This window comes from Amblyomma mixtum, chromosome 3 (genome assembly GCF_055824585.1).
Source record: "Amblyomma mixtum isolate Tamu chromosome 3, ASM5582458v1, whole genome shotgun sequence".
Taxonomy (NCBI): Eukaryota; Metazoa; Arthropoda; class Arachnida; order Ixodida; family Ixodidae; genus Amblyomma; species Amblyomma mixtum.
In genome coordinates this window covers 56972128-56991458 of record NC_143014.1, presented here as the reverse complement: position 1 = coordinate 56991458, position 19331 = coordinate 56972128, and the positions used below count along the sequence as shown (strand labels likewise).

General features: G+C 49.1%; 1 protein-coding gene across 3 annotated transcripts in view; it reads right to left on the bottom strand.

Moving 5' to 3' along the window:
- Positions 1-19331, bottom strand: part of LOC149350274 (uncharacterized) — a 297408-nt gene that overhangs the window by 40716 nt on the left and 237361 nt on the right. The window contains exon 1 of one of the 3 annotated variants that reach the window (XM_089579278.1): positions 766-853. The exons of the other annotated variants lie outside the window; for them this stretch is intronic. The gene's annotated coding sequence lies outside the window, so the exon portion shown is untranslated. Of the gene's footprint in view, positions 1-765; positions 854-19331 lie in introns of those variants that run through there. 3 annotated transcript variants of the gene reach the window in all.

Genomic DNA, 19331 nt, shown 5'->3' with positions numbered 1-19331 from the left:
AGAATCGCGGGATGCGACGGCGGTGGCTCGCGGGAACACACGGTCGCGCGCCCAGCGGCTCGCGGCAGGAGCGCAGCCTTTACACTGACCATGACGGAGACAGATCATCCCGTCTGAGTGCCGGTAGCATCTTTTTTTGTGCTTGTGGAGCGCATTGTTGAGAAAATTTTTCGTTTCTTTTTACAACCGAGGCAAGGAAAAGAATATTTCACTAAAATACTTAGGCATGAAACAAAACGCCGATGAGGCAGGATTGAGAATTGACCAAGGTGGTGGACTAATCGTGACTATACGTGCACAACCAGCATGACATTCAATGCGGAAAAACAATTAAGAAGGAAGTATCTTACTTTTTTTTCATTTCGCTTTTTTTTTCCTAATGTCTCCAGTCTCCAATGCCCTACTCTTAAAGAGTTTAAACATACAGAACACTACCTCGTTACGCGAGTGTGAGTAGACAACGCCCGCAGGAAACAAAAAAACAAAAAAGACCTGAAATGAAAGAAATGCAGCGGCAGAACTTCGTGATGTGACCGTGAAAACAAACCAAAACGTTCCCAAATGCGGGATATATTGACGCGCTAATGATGGAGGGACGGGTAGGGGGGACTATAGTATCGAACTAAAAGTGAGAATGGGGCCCATTTTGTGAACAACAGTTGCAAAAGAGCCATTGCGAGTCGGGCAACTTCAGTAATAAAGTAAAAGAGGTCGACAAGCCCTTTCCATTTAGCTTGCTGTCCCTACGTGAAAGCGATTCCTCACCTAGGTGTCCATGAGAACGGCCTGTCGAGCCGGAACACGCCCGTGTTGCCGTTATCGATTTAGGCGCGCTTCTCCGCTTGGCGTGACGCCTATCCAGGACCTTTTCCATGCCAAGTTTGCCGGGGCATTGAACTTCGAGACCAAAGAGGACAACAACCGTACACGTCACCGGGGAAGTTTCAGGTTCAGCAACAACTGTGGAAACGCAATCACTGGGCATGAACCCACTCTTCCCACTCTACAACTGGCATGTACAGCAAGTATTAAAAGAGAAAAAAGAAACATTACACCTCAATGAGCTACATAACTATGGGCATACGACAGCATGGAAAGATGTGGTCAGAGCCTGTATACGGCCTGTATACAGCCTGTATACGGTCACCAATTAAATTATATATATATATATATATATATATATATATATATATATATATATATATATATATATATATATATATATATATATCACCTGCCAAGAAATCATTTTTGATATATATATATCAAAAATGAATTCTTGGCAGGTGATTGATCAATATAAGACAAAGTCACCAGAAATTGAAAAAAACATAACAGGATTTAATTCACGACGTTTCAGCTGGAGGACCAGCCTTTTTCGACACTCGAAAAAGGCTGGTTTTCCAGTCGAAACGTCGTGAATTACATTCTGTTATGTTTTTCAATTTCTGGTGACTTTAGGGCCTTTTTTTTTACCTACACTACTAGTGTAGCCAGTGAATTATGATTTCGTTATACACTTGCTACACCAGTGTAGACAGTGCAGGTAAGAAAAATGGCCCTTTTATCTTATATATATATATATATATAGGTTGCGAGAGCATGAATTACTTGACTGCTTACAGGAGTATCGTCGAGTCCAATAAATATGTTTCCTTTAACGAAGCGTATACTTATATATACATACACACATACACAAGTGACTATTCTTTAGATGCACGCCTACTTTTGAGGAAGTGCTGGGATCCACTGCACTAGCTGTTTTGCGGCAATATTACATGTGTTCAGATAATGACTTTAATCGAGGCCCCGTGACCAGTTTTTGTTTTTGATTACATTTTTCTACGTGATGAAAAAAATTCGACGACACAAAGGAATGGTCCTTAAGATTTGCAAGAAACGGTATAGTTTTCTTCTGAAAAACTTGGAAAAGAAGATACGCGTGCCAACTAGGACACTCTTCAGGACGATAATGAGACAAGATCGAGTATGAGCGTGCCGCTGAAACTTTCCTCCTGTATTGGTCGGTTCAACCAGCGCCTCCTCTATACTTTCTGTGCCTGGGAGAACGAGAGGCGAACAATGGGAGCCCGCCGTCGGGGCTAGTACGGCCTTTCGCCGCCACGCGCCGCCACCGGAGTAGGATCACCGCCGCGCCGTCGCTCCGTCGCTCATAGAAACGCAGACCGTTCGCAGTTGTACTGTCGTTGAGTTTTCGGCTGCATTCATGTTGGTTCAAGTACAATCAAAACTTTTTTTAAAAGGGAGCTCAGAAGCACTTGTCGCTAAGGGTAACCGGACCATTTTAGTCGTGTCTTTCGCGGCTACTGCTGTGCAATGCGCTCGCGCGTCGTCTGCTGCGCTGGTATGACAGCGCGCGCCTGCTTAAATCCACTGCGTGGAAAATTGTTCTGTCACCTTTAAGTTCGCTTGTCTGAGGGTCTCTATTTGAAAGCAGTGCTTGGCAGCAGCTAATACTGAAAGTTTGGGCTCTGAAAGAGCTCCGTCGCGTGCTGTTGTTTACTCATGTAAGTAGCACGTAAAGCCGTTAGACTGCTTCCAAAGCGGTACCTGAGCCCGCGTTTCCTTCGTAAAGTTTTTGAGAGTTACCATTGTCGCCACCGAAGCCAGAGTTGGCGCCAGAAAATGCGGAGCTTTGCCAACTGGTTTCATCATTTGATCTGCCGCGCACTTCCTGCAAGACTGCATGGTGTCTCGAGTCGCATCGTTGACGCTCAACTTGAGCGTGTATGGTACGCGCGAAGAATGCGCCCTGCTGTCAGTGCCACCAGCTATGTAACGTGAGACGCTGCATCATCTGCATGCGCATAACGCTGCGCAGATATAGAGGTTCATATATTCAATATAAGTGCGTTGTGAGTCAACACTTACTCAAACTCGAAAAAAGAAGTATTTATTGTGGAGGCTAACTTCTACACGGCAGTAAAACGTACGCCATCCTCAGAGCATCGCGTACTTTCGCGAAAGGGGCTTTTTAGTGAAATGTTTAACTACGTCATGCTTGTCACTGACATTGAATGCGTAGTTGCAGAGAAGCGGCCTCAGGAAACGAACCGATGTAAGGTTCATGAGCTCGTTGATGCCATCGCTCTTGCACTTCGGCAACATTGAAGCACAAAGGGCTGGGACAGCGTACTCTACTAATGTAGTGACAGGCTTTTTCAAGGTCTGATCGTCCTGCAGGGTGCGGTCAGCAAAAGCTCTTAATGTGTCGAGAACGAAGAGAAGTTGATCTGACGGGTAGAGCAGCCCACCTCGGTCTTGGCTGCGGGTGAACTGAAGGAGTGGCTGGTTGCTAACCGGCTTCGTACACAAAGTAAGGCAGTTCTCGCAATCCATATGCTCGCCAACAACTCGTGCAATGTAACCGCCCACATAAGATTGCAGATTGCAGATATTTGACACACGCCACTGTAGAATAGGTAGTGATCAGAATTGCCTGATAGGTTTCGTCTGTGAGAAATTCACGGGTATGCCCAGATCTTTTTTTAGCCCTTCTAAATACATAGGGAAAGTGACTTCAAGCCATTCAAGCCGCGGATCAGCACTGCCGTCGAATTGGCGAGCATCCGGAAAATGTTGGTGTATGTGCTGCGTCGTGTTGTTGATATCGTGAAGCACGAACCACCAATAAACGTTCTTCACGAACGTAATGGTTGGCCCTGCAGCTGAATATGACACGGCAGAAGTGCGCCCAGCTTGATCCTTGAAAAAGAAACAAGAATCGTACTCCGCGCGGCCGATCAGCAGTAGCCGAGCTACTCGTACCCTCGATGAGCGCGGGCATGGAGGCACCCGCCGCGCGCGACGTATTCTACTCACACAGCGCCTCCTTGCGGCAGCCGCGAGCGGCGGCAGAGCCAGCGCCCGACGGCCTGAGGAGAGCGTTCGCCCAGGCACAGAAAGTATATAGGAGGCGCTGGTTCAACCTGTTACCGTAAGAAAAAGTTCGTACTTCTAGATAAATAAACATTTTCTTAGTTCCGTGTTGAATTGTTCCGGAATTCAAAAATTGGAAAAAATGGGGAAATTGCGAAATCAGTCAATGCAAATGCTAGCACTAGACGAATTTCGTGCGCGTTACCTTGAAGATAGCTGCAGTGCTTGGGAAGAGTACAATTTGTGCAGAAGAAAAACCAAAGGCGTCGTATAGTGCTGCAGCGAGATTAGCGACCAGCTGTTGGAAAACAAGATGCTTTGTATCTGCCTCAAATACGTGACTATAAGTCTAACAACGATTGAATAAATGGCAGATTTAAGCGCAGGTGTACTTGTGACGCTAAATAACTATACCATTGTGTAGTCTGACGCTGCGAACCTGCGACTAGTGAGATGCCTATAGCATCGAAGGCGAGCTGTGTTCTTAAATTTTCTTAATCATCAATGTATTCCGAAAAACATTCAAGCCCACTTTTAACGGCCGCAGATATAGCAACGCTCGCTTATAGGAACGAGTGCGGTGCTACCATCAAAATATGCATCCAGGAAATGGCAATTCCTCGCATCTACAACGACCAACTGTGGCCGCACAACCCGGTTATAGCGAACGAGGAGTCGTCGTAAACTGGACCTCGAAATTGAAAAACTCGCGGTTCTGGCAAGCGCGGAAATGTAGGAGCGTCTCTCAGCCCCCGCGGCTCTAGCCCGGGTGTACCCAAAAAGGCAATAAAAAGGCTACATTGAAATTTTAAGTAAATGCCGGCCAAGCGCGCGCCGATGGCCCACAAAGTCAATTATTGCTTGCCTGTGTGTCGGGTGGGCAAAGTATTTTAGGTGAGAGCAAACGCCTGGTTGGTGCAGCGTCGAAAGCGAAACTACTGTGCATGGTCGTGGGATTAGCTAACTCCAGTGTTTTGAGAAGGTTGAATACATTGCTGGCCACGCTAGTCACGTAGCCTGCCCAGTCGGCTTCACCTCTTGTGCTGCTACGATGGTGCAGGCAACGCCAGATAAGACAGTGCATTCGCTGCGCTAATTTCGTCGCTGCATGGGCCGAGGAACAATAGACGACGCTGTCGAAAACACTCATGGTCAGGCGCATGTAGATATGTACAAAGGCGTTGTTGATGCATAGCTGGCCGGATATTGCCTCGGATGACTACGTTCGTGCGGACGCAACCTCGCGGAGCCGTGCTCCGACCAAGCTATATGTACGCGAAGTACGAGCAATCCCCTACCGCTAGGAATCTGATTAATGTGGCCGACCTGCCACCAGCTGTCGAGTACACTTCCAACGACGATTAGTCTTATCACGTTCCTAAAGCAGATTGTTGCCAGCGGGGGTATCGGTGAGGAGAACATGACCGCCCTGGAGAACATGACCGCCCTGTAGAGCCTGAAAAGCGCCGTGGTAGGGTCTGCTTTGAACAAGAAATAGACGGTCATGACACAGTCGTTAAGAAATAAACGCCACTTTTGGCAGACGTGGTATTTTTGGCTGTAATAAATGAAGTCCACGTGCTACGAACATTGGATACAACGAACGAAATCTCCGTGATTGTTAGGTTCCTTACAAGTGGGCTTGACTGTACCGAACTGCAAAAATACGCGTTTCAAAGCTCGATGAGTTGGCTTTCCTACATTATATATTTATAAAATAGCGTTTGTCACATTTCTTATGAACCAAATATAGGCGCATTTGGCGTATTTGATGACGTAAAGAAGTTAACTTGATATTAGCGACGCTACCACGAGGAGCGGCGTCATTTTATTGTTAGGTAATGCGGGAAAGACGACTCAACAAGCTTTCAAAGACTTATTTTTGACGTTCGATATTTCAAAGTTCAAAGTTGCAACTTTATTTTTGCAACCAAAAGTTGCGAGGAAAGCCAGGGAAAAGCTGTAAATGCAGCTTGAAGGATCCCGGCTTCCTTTCTAACCACATTGCTTGTTAAGAAAATTTAAATACAGGCTTAACCTCCGATGTTGACGACCATCAATTTCGCAATATAACCTTGCCCCCCTAAAATCATAAATAATAAAGTTTATTAGTGAATTTAAGGTAATTAATCGTGTAATTATTGATTCATAGGAGGGATATAATGTCCGCCATGATGTACAGTCCAGCTCACCAGACCACACAGACGTATGTCTCGCAGTTTTTAAAATAAAATTCTGCGAAGGTTAAAAAAAAATCACCCTGTGTTTGTAGCGTGTGTAGGTACGTGCGTGGACTGGTAAACTGCAAACTCACATTATATGTAAGCGTTATTTTGGTTACAGGCTGTTTTGTATCCGCCTTTTCATATCGTTTGTTCTTGTTTTTTGTTTCTTATTCCCATTGCGACATTGAGCACACGTCTCCTACGGCGCCTCCTTAAAATAAATTTCCAGCAAACTGCACAACGAAACGCTGCGTGCGCATTTTCATTGCAGACCTGCAGATGGCGTTCGCTTTCGTGAATGTTGTAAAGGGAAGGCTGAAAGTTCTGGCCGGCCAGCTTGTGGCGATGAAGACGGCGAACGCTTCGGCCAGGGGGCGCATTCTCAGCACTTCTCTTAAGGGTGATTCTCAGCAAAACACGCGCTGCTTTCACTTGGAGCTCATCCAGCGCGGTCATTTTCGAAGCTGAACCGCCAGCTCCATTTCCAGGTAAAGTTTTCTGTTACGAATTTCACAACGAAAACAAAGCACACTTGCGAAACAGGGCCCAAAGCGCGGATTGGTTTTTGAAAGAGTGAAACAACCGGAAGGGTGCGCCGTAAACAGAGTCGAACACCCAACAACAGTTGAAAATGCCAAGAAATAGATAAAAAAAAGTGTCGACTGCTCAATTCTTCCGCCTATCATCGCTTCTCGCTGACACGGCGTCGTTTGTATGCAAATAGCAAAAGCGCCCCTGTGCTCCCCAACCAAACGCGGCGAGCGGAGGTGAAAAAAAAAGAGGCGCGGTCAGCAGGCGATATAGGGTGAAGCGATCAAAGTTGTTGGGAAGCGCAAAAAGAAAGAAAAGAAAAAAAACCCCTCGTGGTAGGAAGAGGAAAGGGGGAAGGCGGAGGGGAAGAGGTCGAGAGAATGCGTGATAAAGGCATCAGCGCCCGGGCTTCCCCTTTTGGCGCGCTTTGATCGAGTGCTGCGCGAATGCGTTCCCGCGGGGATCATTCTCGTTTATTCCGCAACGGCGGCGGCAGCAGCAACAACGGTTGCCGCTGTCGGATACCGTTCCGGGTGTGCCAGTGCTCCGAGTTCTTGCAACTTGATAGGCTAGTCAACGCCGCAATGAGGAAGCCAAGGAATAACACGCAAACAGGCCGGCTGCAATAGCTGCGGCTGGGGCGCGGAGTCGCGCGCGCTCGCCGGCGTAGAGACGAACAAAAGAAAAGTCAAACCAAACTGCCCGCAGATCGCAGCGAGATTAGGGGCACCACTCTGCGGGATCGAACAAGTTCACTGCCTGTCGTTAATGCCACGAGAGAACAATGCTGCGGTACTTTCCTTTTATACGCCCAGCTAACTACTGCTGCTAGGCTGCGTTTCGAATGTTTTTTTTTTGTTTTTGCCACATTCCGCGAGTCGTGCGATCTCGCGCGGTTAATGTGGCTACATGTAAATACTTGCGCGAACCGCTTCCGGATTACAAGCTCGCAAAACACGAAGGGGTAGGAGCAGCGGATCTGCCCACCCCAACCGCGTTTCCACCTGGACGCCATTTGTTTTTCTTTCTGAGCCACGTGTGGCGTCCAGGGACACGGCGTACGCCCACGGCCGTGTTATGTTAACGACCACGAACGCTTTTGATCGTCGGGTCTTGCAAAGCAACTCGGCGGTATTTTATCGAACGGCTGTTTTCTTTAACGATGATGCACCCGCTTTACTAATAAAAACAACTTCCGGCCGAGCGTCGAGATCTGTTTGGGACGGTGGCACCGTGTCGCGCGAACTTCGTGCGCTGCACTGCGACGATGTTTATATTAACAAGCTGTGCAAACGTATGCTACTGTACCGAACTACTCTTTATATATTTTTCTGTCTAACATAATCCACGCAGTACTGAGACTTACGCGACTGCGCTGGACCTTGAAACCACCACGTAGTATATCACACTAAGGGGTGCAGCTCCCGTTAATCTTAAGGTTGCCTGCAATATACTACTTTGTAAGTGCAGCTGAACTAATATGAAAGAAAGAATGATTCTGAGCGCATGTTTCTTTCCACTTCGTAAGGCTATCTATACTGCAGCAGTGCAGATAACTGGGCGAGCTGGTATACGACTGCATCACAATTTCAACAACGCGTGAGTCTGAACGACAAGCCGAAAAAATACATGCAGCGCTGTGGCGCCCGTTTAGCGTGCACGTAATTTTGAGGCCGCTTACTGACATGACTTACAACGTCTTAAACGATCAAATGTCCCCAAGATTTGACGGCACATAGTCATGATTGCTTTCGATAACGTTGCAAAATATTCCTTGCGCGGCTATGTTTTGCCAATACTATCGCATTTTGCCAATGTCAATGCGAATATTTATAAGTGCGTCCTGAACGACGCTACCATCGTTGGAAGTGCGGAAGTGCACAAACGCCCAACGCTAAAAAGGCCTCGAGAGTTAATTCCGCTGTAAGAGAGGCCGCTCTCGACGGGCGGTCTTGTGCTGCGGCTGTTCTATTCCGATTCCAAATGGTTCGTTCAGTTGCCACGGGTTCGACTTCCTCCCCAAATTTAGACTGAGATTTGGCTTTTATATTAACGGCCCAACGCTTTAAAGCATACTTCTCCTAAATAAATGAGGTGCCTATTTTGGTTCGAACTTGATTGCTGTCTCCTGGCGAAAGGCTGAAAAGGTCGGAATGAATTCGCCGGGAGTCGTACGTCCTTTCTTTTGTTTTATTTCCCGGATTCAACGCCCCTGCGAATCAATCAGCGCATCACCGGACTACCCGGCACACGGCACGGCACTCCAGTTTGTGGCAAAGAGCGACCTATTAGCTGAGGTATAAGAAGACCAGCGTTTTGCGGCCTATAGGTCGGACGATTTTTCGCTGTTCATTGGTCGATGCAAAACGCACCGCGCAATAAAATCGAGTAGCCGTATATTGGCTACAAAATACTATTTTCTAATTTGACGCCGACAAGAACACGTTGTACGTTACAAGTTCACAAGATATCTTTCTTGTTCTTGTTTTTTATGGCTGATGGCGGCACCTTTCTGATCCGATATCGCGTGATTGGGCAGCGTTCATGCATCGGCCATTCATGTAGCGCTCTCACGTAAAGGGAAGTTCTCCAAATATATTAGTCTTATTGAAGAGAGGAGGGACAAGTTGGAAGTAACAAGATTGCGTGCGTGCGTGCGAACGTGCGTGCGTACCATATGCTGAATCGTGCCTGAGAACTGCGGCGCGAAAGAAAAAGAGTTCTGCCAAGAGAACAGCACGAGTTGCTGAGTCCGCGTTCATCGGTGCACGCAAAGGCGAGTCGCGTGACGGCAGGCAACTTGGGGCTCCGCTATAGGACTGCGGCGCGCGCCCTCTTTTCACTAGCGCTCTGCGCGCTACGCGAATTAAATGTGCCGCACAACAAGGCCCAGAGCTGGCCATCTTTCCCCTCAGTGCCGTTGGCGAGTGAGCGCCCTGTGGGAGGCAAAACCCCTCCACGACGCTCACGCTATGGAGGGGCTTTAGTGGGCGGAAGATGGCTGCTGCGCTTTTTCAGAGAACGGAGAATGAGCATGACGAGAGAGATCAAGCGTTTACTTTCTGCCAGTTTCGCCGCTCTCGATGGGCGTTCGCCCTCTTGGACGCCTTAGCAGTGAGTACACAGCAGCGAGCGATCTTAATTAAACTGAACGCCTGGACATCATTCGAGCGAAACGGACGTCCCCATTCGAGCTGTGTTTCTCGAACAAAGAAGTGTCACACATGACTCATGAGGCATACTTTGGTTTGTCTGAGACCAAAGGCCGTAATACACGGGCGGCAGCAACCAATGATAATGGGGCAAAAGCTTGAGTTCCAAAAAAAAGAAAGAATCGTTACAAAGTACAGGCCGAGTTTGCACACCCTCAGAGAACGCTCGCCACCAGCGCTTGAATTCCGATTGGGTGAGGACTGTAACCAGGCTTGCCACCGTAACCATGTTCTGACGTTGTCTTGGAAGCCGTGTCTTATAGGCTGGCGTGTAGTGGGCTTCACCGTGCTCAAGAGAAGATGCCCTGCCGGTTCGCACTGACTGAATAATTTGTGGTGCCGTGGCGCAGCCGTTGAAGAAAATCAAACCTGGGGCCGTGTTTTCTAGTGGCCCATTTCATTTGGCCGTCCCGCCAATCGTGACCGAAGCAACACAAAGTGGGGACGCATATGGCCGGTCACAGAGACGGCCTTCCTGATCGTTGCTGGCTTCGCCGCTAGCTGCACTCCTGCAGCCGCATCCGAACCGACGGAGTCACACGGACCAAGTTGCGCCATTGGGTGAGGTGCGTTTCCGAAGTCAGATCTAAGACTCATGGCGAAACCGTCTTCTGCCGCTACTTCTGTGTCCAACTTTCTTTCCCTTCACCTCGCATTCTTCATTGCAGTCGCTGAGTTGGTATAGCCTAATCTACTAATTTATTTACGCTGCAACATCGCTGATTCTACCGCACCATTGCAAGGCAAACACGACGTCGACTCTACTATGCTTCGCGTGTTCTCACGCAAAATGCGAGCTGCAGCGCAGCCGACGAGGATTTCCTTGAGCCCACCTTGCAATGCGTTGAGACGCGTGGTGCGCGTAGCGGCACGTATGGGTTATTTGCTAGTCTATTGGAGGCCTTTACACGCTGTGAAGAAAATGCGTCTATCATCTACTCAATGGTACAGGTACAGCACTTGGTGGTGCTGCAAAAAAAAAAATGGCTGAGGCTTAACTTGGTTAAGCCTGGAGAATGCGAAGCATCATCGTGTCGCGTTATTTGGAGGCGCACAACCACAGCGACGGCGCGAGGTGGGCCCCCGTTTCTCCACTGTCGTGACGTCATCAAGTCACGTGGTGTGACGTCATGTATCACGTGATTTGGAGGCGCACAACCACAGCGACGGCGCGAGGTGGGCCCCCGTTTCTCCACTGTCGTGACGTCATCGTGTCACGTGGTGTGACGTCATGTATCACGTGATTTGGAGGCGCACAACCACAGCGACGGCGCGAGGTGGGCCCCCGTTTCTCCACTGCCGTGACGTCATCGTGTCACGTGGTGTGACGTCATGTATCACGTGATTTGGAGGCGCACAACCACAGCGACGGCGCGAGATGGGCCCCCGTTTCTCTACTGTCGTGACGTCATCGTGTCCCGTGGTGTGACGTCATGTATCACGTGATTTGGAGGCGCATAACCACGGTGAAGGGCTGAAGTGGTAGCTAAAGTGGTACGCTTCGCATAAAAAAAGACTAATATATAATGAATGATTTATGCGTTGAACTTGCTGAAACGCACGCGAATCCGGCTGCAGCACATATGTAGTAGTACGTTCAACAGCCAGCCTATGTCGGTATATTAACCGTGACGGCTCACGTTACGCTTCCGGGATTGACTATTTCTGCGCTCACGCCATGCACACACAGCAGCACGCGCTGGTCTTGTGACGATGCAGTGCAATAAGGGATGCTGTAGCGCAAATAAATTGGCGAATAAACGATACCAGTATGTACGGCAACTGCAATGAAACAAGTAATCAGTAGAAGAAAATACGGACCGGTAGTAGTTGGCAGACGATTTTCCCATGATCCTTCGCGTAGTGTTCGGAAACGCGCCTCAACTATTCGCCGCATAACCGCCGTCCAGTTCATTTGCAGAGTGCGACACGGTCGCGGGACGCGTTTATGCATAGCCTCCTTAAAAAAAAGAAACAAAAAGAAGATGCTTTGGTTTACGCAAGCAAGGTGCATCACGGGTGTGTTTCTGTCGCGACCAGCGTGACGTCTTCCCCCACGGCCTATGCGATACGTCCGTGGGAGCAGCGACCAATGGCAGAAGACAAAATGAGAAGGAAAAGAAATGGACCGTTAGAAAGTACGTCCCCGGACGGTGATTATACGATGTGTCGCATATGTATAGGGGGTATTCACGTGACGTCGCGGTTGCCATTTTTGGCGTACAGTGGCAACCTTAGCCGTACATGCAGGAGCAGTCGCTCTAAGCCGACTAGGCATGTGCGCAGCCTTTCACCGTGCTCCATGTACGCAAAATGGCGACCGCTCTGGCTTGCGTCCACACGGTATGGAGGAAGGAACGGTCACAGCAGGAAACAGCGAAGTCGGCGAGAGTACAGGAGCATGACCGTTTGGCAAACGCCTGTGGGGGAACTGGCTGCGATGGATCGGCACTGGTTCAAGCCGTCAGTCCCTGCTGCCCCCTTCCCCCCATTGGTCAGCCGGCGGTTACACACTCGCGACATACTCAAGCGCTCTTCAAAGGCAGCAGCAGGGGTGATGTTTGGTTTCCTGGAAGAGCCTAACGCTCGAAAACCCTGGAGAATTACGTTAGCTTTATTTACCACACCGCGGGATTGTAAACAGAGCATTACCGATTGTAAAACATAGTTACTTGCCTGCATTATATTTCGCAGAAATGGGGGAAACTGAGCACACTGCAAGTTTCTTCAGGTCGCAGAAGAAACTTCTCCCTCTGCAAAGACCGAACCGGACGCATGTTATTTTCGCGCGCTCCCGGAACGCGGCATTATCCGGTCATGCGCTCTACGGCTTCCCTCCGGGCAGCAGATAGGACACAGGTTCAACGGCATTACTTCCTGGGGACAGGCCAGTAACCATCCTCGCGGGCCCGGAGCGTTGTTAGAGATAAATAAGAGGATGCGGTGACTGGTCTCAAGCAAGCTGGCTCGAGCTATTTTTCTTTGAGTGCCAAATGGTCGGACGGCATTTTCTTGGTTCCTTTTCTTGTCGCTATGATGGTTGTTTGCGGGCGATGCTGTTCTCTTCGAAACCTTAAAGACCACTACCGGATCGAAAAAAGGTGCGCAGCGTTCTATATACGCTTAGAGCAACATTTCATCCAACAGGCCGAAAATACACGCAGTCGGCCCATCGCATTCCACAGACATAGGTGAACAAAGGGACACTGTAAGAACGTGCGTAGAATAACAAAGGGCTGACAAAGCTTTTTTTTGTTTGTGACGCGGATTTTGCTTTCGACGTCTTAATGAGGTGCACGTGAAATAGTGCGCTGATCGCCTCACGCAGCCCAACGTTACAGGAGACAATGTAGCGGGCAACAGGGCTCTTCTGCAACAAAGAGGCCTTCGCTTCTCCTCGTTCCGGTTTACTCAATATGCTAATAGTGAGAGGAAAAATCGTTTAAACTGCGCAGTAAAGCGCCGGCGAGCAGCGCTGCTAAGGGGTGGATGGAAACGACCAGCGTGGCGCGAATCGTGTGCAGGGAACGTGAACCGGAAAGGGTCCACCTACGTCATTCTCTAAAAAAAGACGGGCAGTTTTTCGTGTTTCAGATGCTAATGCGTTGTTAATAGGTTCCTCGGAAGAGGATGAAGGTCGCCGCAGTGAAACACAACAGAAACAACGAAAGAAAACTTTCTACGGGCAGACAGTAATGACTAATCACATCCTCTGCGCGCTATTTTCCACTCATGCGCATAAGAAATTAGTTTCCGATTCGGCACGTTGGCGCAGGACACGCGCAGAAGTGGATGGTGAGCGGAAAGGGGCAGGGATGAGAGTATGCAGCCTCTCATTAGCCTTTCTAAGGTGGGAAAGCATGGTATCCACGCAGGGAGGTGAAGACAAGCGGTTGGCTACTGGAAAGTTTGTCATTACCATACCACAAATACCGATGGAACTCTGCTATGATTGCTATGCCAGTGCAGAGAGGAGCCGCTCAAAGAACAGACTTGCATCTCTCTGGTCGCAGCATCGTGATCGGCGCAGTCTCAAGGCTTTTCAATGTGTAGCTACGAATTCGGTAGGACTTAAATTCTTCCTATTTTTCACAGCACCATGCGCGCCTCAATGTTAGAGGCTGCTGTACAGCTAAGTGCTACTGCTCTGCACTTTGGCTTCCGTGGTACTTCAGCCGCCACATGAGAACAAGCGAAAACGTACGCTGAAATGGCCGCCATTGGAGTGGTTGTTGAGGATGAAGTTGTGCGTAAGAAAATAGTTGAGTATCACAAGCGAGGCAACGAAGAAGAAAGGACTGCTAGCATCTGTTACGCGCTGCTTGCATTCGCCGGTGATTGCAAGCCTTGTTAAAAGGAAAGACCAAAGACCAACCAAAGATCGAACTTCCAACTTTTCGAAGACCAACCGTGTTTGTCGCTTTTAGTGCTGGTTATAGCACATACTCGCCTCTACAGAGAGAAACAGAGGGGTGGGAGGGTTGGGGGAGTAGAGGCAGAGAGCTTAATCAGAAGCTTGTTCCGGTTGGTTACACTGCATTGGGGAAAGAGGAGAGAGACAGATGGGGCAACATGCAAGGACGTGAGGCAAGGACGTCCATGCAGCAAAGTAACAACTTGTCGCACAAGCACGACAAGGCGTCGTGCCTTCAGAAGCCGGAACAATACCTGGCAAGCAGAGCGAGAAGTTGGGCATGTTGGTACCGGTTCATCTTGATTGAAGGACAGCGCAGAGAAAGACGAGACACTTGTAGAAACACACGACGAGCGCTTGCTCGGAATAAATACCGGGGAGAAAAAAAAACAAAGCAAAGATTTGGTTTGGTTTATGGGGGTTTATCGTCCCAAAGCGACTGAGGCTATGAGGGACGCCGTAGTGGAGGGCTCCGGAAATTTCGACCACCTGGGGTTCTTTAACGTGCACTGACATCGCACAGCACACGGGCCTCTAGAATTTCGCCTTCAAGAAATTCAGCCGCCGCGGCCGGGATCGAACCCGCGTCTTTCGGTTCAGCAGCCGAGCGCCGTAACCACTGAGCCACCACGGCGGGGCACAAAGCAAAGAAATTAAGGTACAAAAAAACGGATCAAAGATTAGCTGTGACACTCTAGAAAAGAAATTTCTTTCTCCGTCACCGCAAGGGATGGCTCACTGGTACAGGGATCTGTCTTGGCAATGTGGTATGCTTCAGCGATCTCCCGAGTCTCTTTATCCCGATTAGAAAAGACTACTGATGCTTGGTCCAGGAGGGCTTCACAAGTTTTATCAGTTTCCCGGTGTTTTCGCACATGACATGCGAGGTGAGTTCCTGTGCCATTCTTTATATCTTTATATTCTTTATAACGTTCGTCGTGTGTTCCTTCAAGCGTCTCGTCTTTTTCTGCGCTGTTATTTAATCAAGATGAACCTGGCAAGCCTTCAGGGCTGGCGATCAATGTAGCTACCGTACCAGGATTTTTCTTTCCATCAAAGGGCGAGTATCGAGGTGGTCTGCAGCAGAGCACAGTGTTTCTCCGCCAGCGCGAAACACAGGGCGCTGAAAGACAGCGATTATTTTTTTCGACAGTTTTCAAAGACTCCAAAAGTGCCTGACGAGTTAAATTGTCGTGTGTTCCTCTGTCGCAGATAGAAAGAGAGAAACAGCGCTACTTGCACAATACGAGAGCAAAGAAAGTGATCTGATTGCTTCACAGGAAGAAACGGCGCGCGCGTGAGCCCCAACGTCCTGTTTTCGTTGCACAATCCCTTCCTGTGAAACTATGTAGCAGCCAGCCCAAGTAGCCACTCTTCTCAAGATCTATTGCAGGCATGTAGCAAGTAAACAAGATTATAGAAAGAGCAGTGACGAAAACACCCCAAATAACAGAAAACAAGGCATTACATCGTAAATGGAAACACGCCAAACTTTCGTCTTCATCGCTAGTATCTTCTATTTCCTGATGTGACAGCCCAACTCTTTTCTTTTGACGTACAGCTAGGAACAACGCCACGGTTAATAGCTTCAAATATTTCTGGTGCTGGACGGACGTTACGAGGTCGATCACACTGTCGATAGATGGGTGGCCACGTCAAAAGCCGGACATTAAATCTGGTTGTATTTGGCAACTACCAGGCATCATTACATGCCGGTAAGCACTATCTTTTCCATGACCCTGCTGTCGTGCATCGTCCGGCAGTAGCCCGGTGGAAGGATACCTGCACGGCAGCCCGTAATTTCTCGCTGCAAGCGACGCGAGATTGTATGGAAGCAACCAAACAAGCCACGCTGTAAACGTGCAACTAGTGAGAGCGCTGAACGCCTCTTCCCACCGCCCTACGCGGTCCCCGGTAAAAGGCAAGTGAACGGATTTTTACTCGTATACTTTCTCGCTTCCTTTCCAGAAAGATACGCGAAATGTATAACACCGAGGGGCTGCTCACGCGACTGCGCTGCCGACTGCCGAGGAACGCGTGCGCGCATCGGCCACGCATGCAGTGACCGCGAGCGCGCACTGGGCGCCGCAAATCGCTTCCGCGGCCGATTCGCTAGCAGCGGCCGATGGCGGCTGCCTCCTGACCCCTTCACGGTTTGTCACTGTCGCGTGATTCGGCCGGACAAAGCCGAGAGGACATTTGTTTCGAGGCGTTCGCCCGCGTCGGCGCTGGACGCCGAGCTGCGTCCCGGGGATGCCCACCCGCGCTAAGCGCCCGTCTTTGTTTCGCGTCACCGTGATGGAGCGCCCAGCGCCAGCTCTGACCCGCCGGGCAGGCGCCCCGCTCTCCAGGCCGCAGGTCCAGGCGCTCCCGGAATGGCCCTTGCCGCAGACCCAGAAGCCTCTCACAAATAACGGCCGGCCGCCTCCCTTGGCCCGCTTTTCCAGAGCGACGCCGCGCTTTTCTGGCTTTCACGAGACCAGAGGTATGCTTCACGGCAGCGCTCTGCTGTGAAGCGGAGAAGAAATCACAAAGCAAGCGTGGGCAAGGGGAGTGCAGGAGCCCGGAGGTGAGGAGGTGAGGCAGGGGGAAGTTGCGGCTGGCCTTGCCGACATGCTCTCCTGTTTCATCTTTTTGTGCGCAACTGACAGGTCAGAACCTTTCGAGGTGGTTCCCTCGCACTTACGCTTTTACTTTATGGATGAAAAGCAGTTCTTTTCCGTCCGCTTCCAGAAATGCAAGATAAGTAAAGGGCTGCTGCAGTTTTGAATATTCTGTTTGTATTCGGAACAGCGATTTCAATGGGAAAATGCGGCGTCACTCACGGGTCCCAGTACAACGAAGGCAAAAAAAAAAAAAAAAACGATGTTTCTGCTTGTGTCTAGCTCAAAGCAGCAGTTATCGCGATGAAAGCTTTCGAATATAACGCGTATGTTGTGTTCACGAGCGCTGACCTCACCCTTCTGTTGATACCAACTTCGTGGTTTTGGGCTAGATGATTAGTAAAATCGGAAGATCAGGGGCTTCCAGACACCATTTTCTGTACGTGTAATAAAAAGAACATTGTAGTGTACTGTTAACTTGTACGCTATGGGTGAGGTGCGTTTCCGCAGTCAACGCAAAGAGTCATGGGAAAATCGTCTGCTAGCTACTTCCGGTTCCAAATTGCTCAACTGATTGCATGTTTCGCCCTATTCACCGCGTAAGTTGACATCGTTTCTGCGATAAACAACTCTTAGTACTAGTCACTGATTACACTGAAGCACCGAAAGAGAAATTCACCTTCGCCTCATGCGCAGTCTGCAAGTTGATTCGCCTTGTAGCCTGCCGCAGTTGTGATTTTAGGGTGACGAAAGGAGCCTGGCACCTAACGCACTTTTCGCTCTGATATGGTACGTTGCGCAGCGCAGGGCCAATCACACATGCGATTGAAGTAAGTAACGTGGTGACCTTGACTTCATGCAACGTATTTCCAACGGATCACTGAAAGCAGTAAGTACTCGATAAAATATTTCTGCTCCGGAACACGCGGGCGAGCCATTTCATTTTATTCACGCAGCTCCGTACAACACAGCGTGGCATCTATAATCTAGCGCCTCTACTCTCCTTTGCGGCGTTTTCCTGCGTGTTCTCACATGAAATGCCACGTGCACAAGGCGACAAGGCGATTTATGACTGCATCATGCGATGTGCTGAGACGCGCGCCGCGCGCAGTGGCATATATGGGTCGTCTGCTAGCACACTGGCGGCTCTACACGCTGTCAGGAAAATACGAGATTCTAATCAGCTGCACAGATTGCAGTTTATCAAAGTGCGGCAAAAAACGGCTGTATAATGACTTATGCGCTAAACATGTCGAAACGCGCACGAAATCATCTTCAGCGCATATGCACAACAGACATGGACTATACGGCGGCCGGCATATATCAACCATGAAAAAAACGCTTACCTCTCTAGATTGTCCATTTAAGCGCTCAGGTCATGCAGATACGTAGTACGGGCTTCTCTTTCGATGCTTCAGTGCAATCAGTGACTAGTACCAAGAGTTATTTATCACATAAACGATGTCAACTTACGCGGTGAATAGGACGAAACATGCAATCAGTTGAGCAATTTGGAACCGGAAGTAGCTAGCAGACGATTTTCCCATGACTCTTTGCGTTGACTGCGGAAACGCACCTCACCCATTGACGCCACAGCGTGCGATATGACAACGGCGCGGTTTCGTAGAATAAAGGACTCGGTAAGAGATGAGTGACGCATTGTTTTCACAAAACAGTAAGAGTGAATGGAAACATCTCGGAATACAATTAATGGAACTGCGACAGGGGGTAAAATGCGGAATGGAAATCCCGCTAAAGAAAACAGGTTGTCTAAAGAACAGCGGTCTGTTATCAAAGCTGCTATGAATAGCTTTACTGCGCCGAGTTCTGCCTCCGTATCTCGAGAACAATACATGGCTTAGCACGGTGCTCGCGAGCATTCACACTCTGGCTGCTTTCGTTATGCTGAATATAAAAGTTCCGCCATGTTTTGAATGCTGTCAGCTCTGGCGTTAATGGAACAAATGCGCCGTCGAAAAGAGCACTTTGCGCGCACTCGAGATCTTTTACGCTTATTTGTTGTTGGGTGCGTCGCTAGAAACGGAACACTGTCGTAGCTGTCATTGGGCACAGCCGACAGCTGCACTGTGGCGTGACCTTCGCTGAGAACTTTCTTTCTTCCAGAAAATGATTCCTGTACTCGACACGCTGTTTAAAGGAGCTGGAACACCAAATTTTTGTTGGCCTTTTTTTTTTAATTTTAAAGGGTGCCTAAGGCATTAGTATACAAGGGTCACCGCCTGGAATTCACCTATGCTCGGTGAATAATTTGTAATTCGATTTTTTTCACTGACATTGTTTCGGTTTCGATTGCAACAGCTGGACGGTGGCAATGACATCACAGTTGAGTTGGAAGAACGTTGGAGTCGCGTGATGAGGCATACAAAACAGCGATATAATAGATGATTGTTCATTTGTTGCCCTGCCAGACCTTGGGACATGTTGG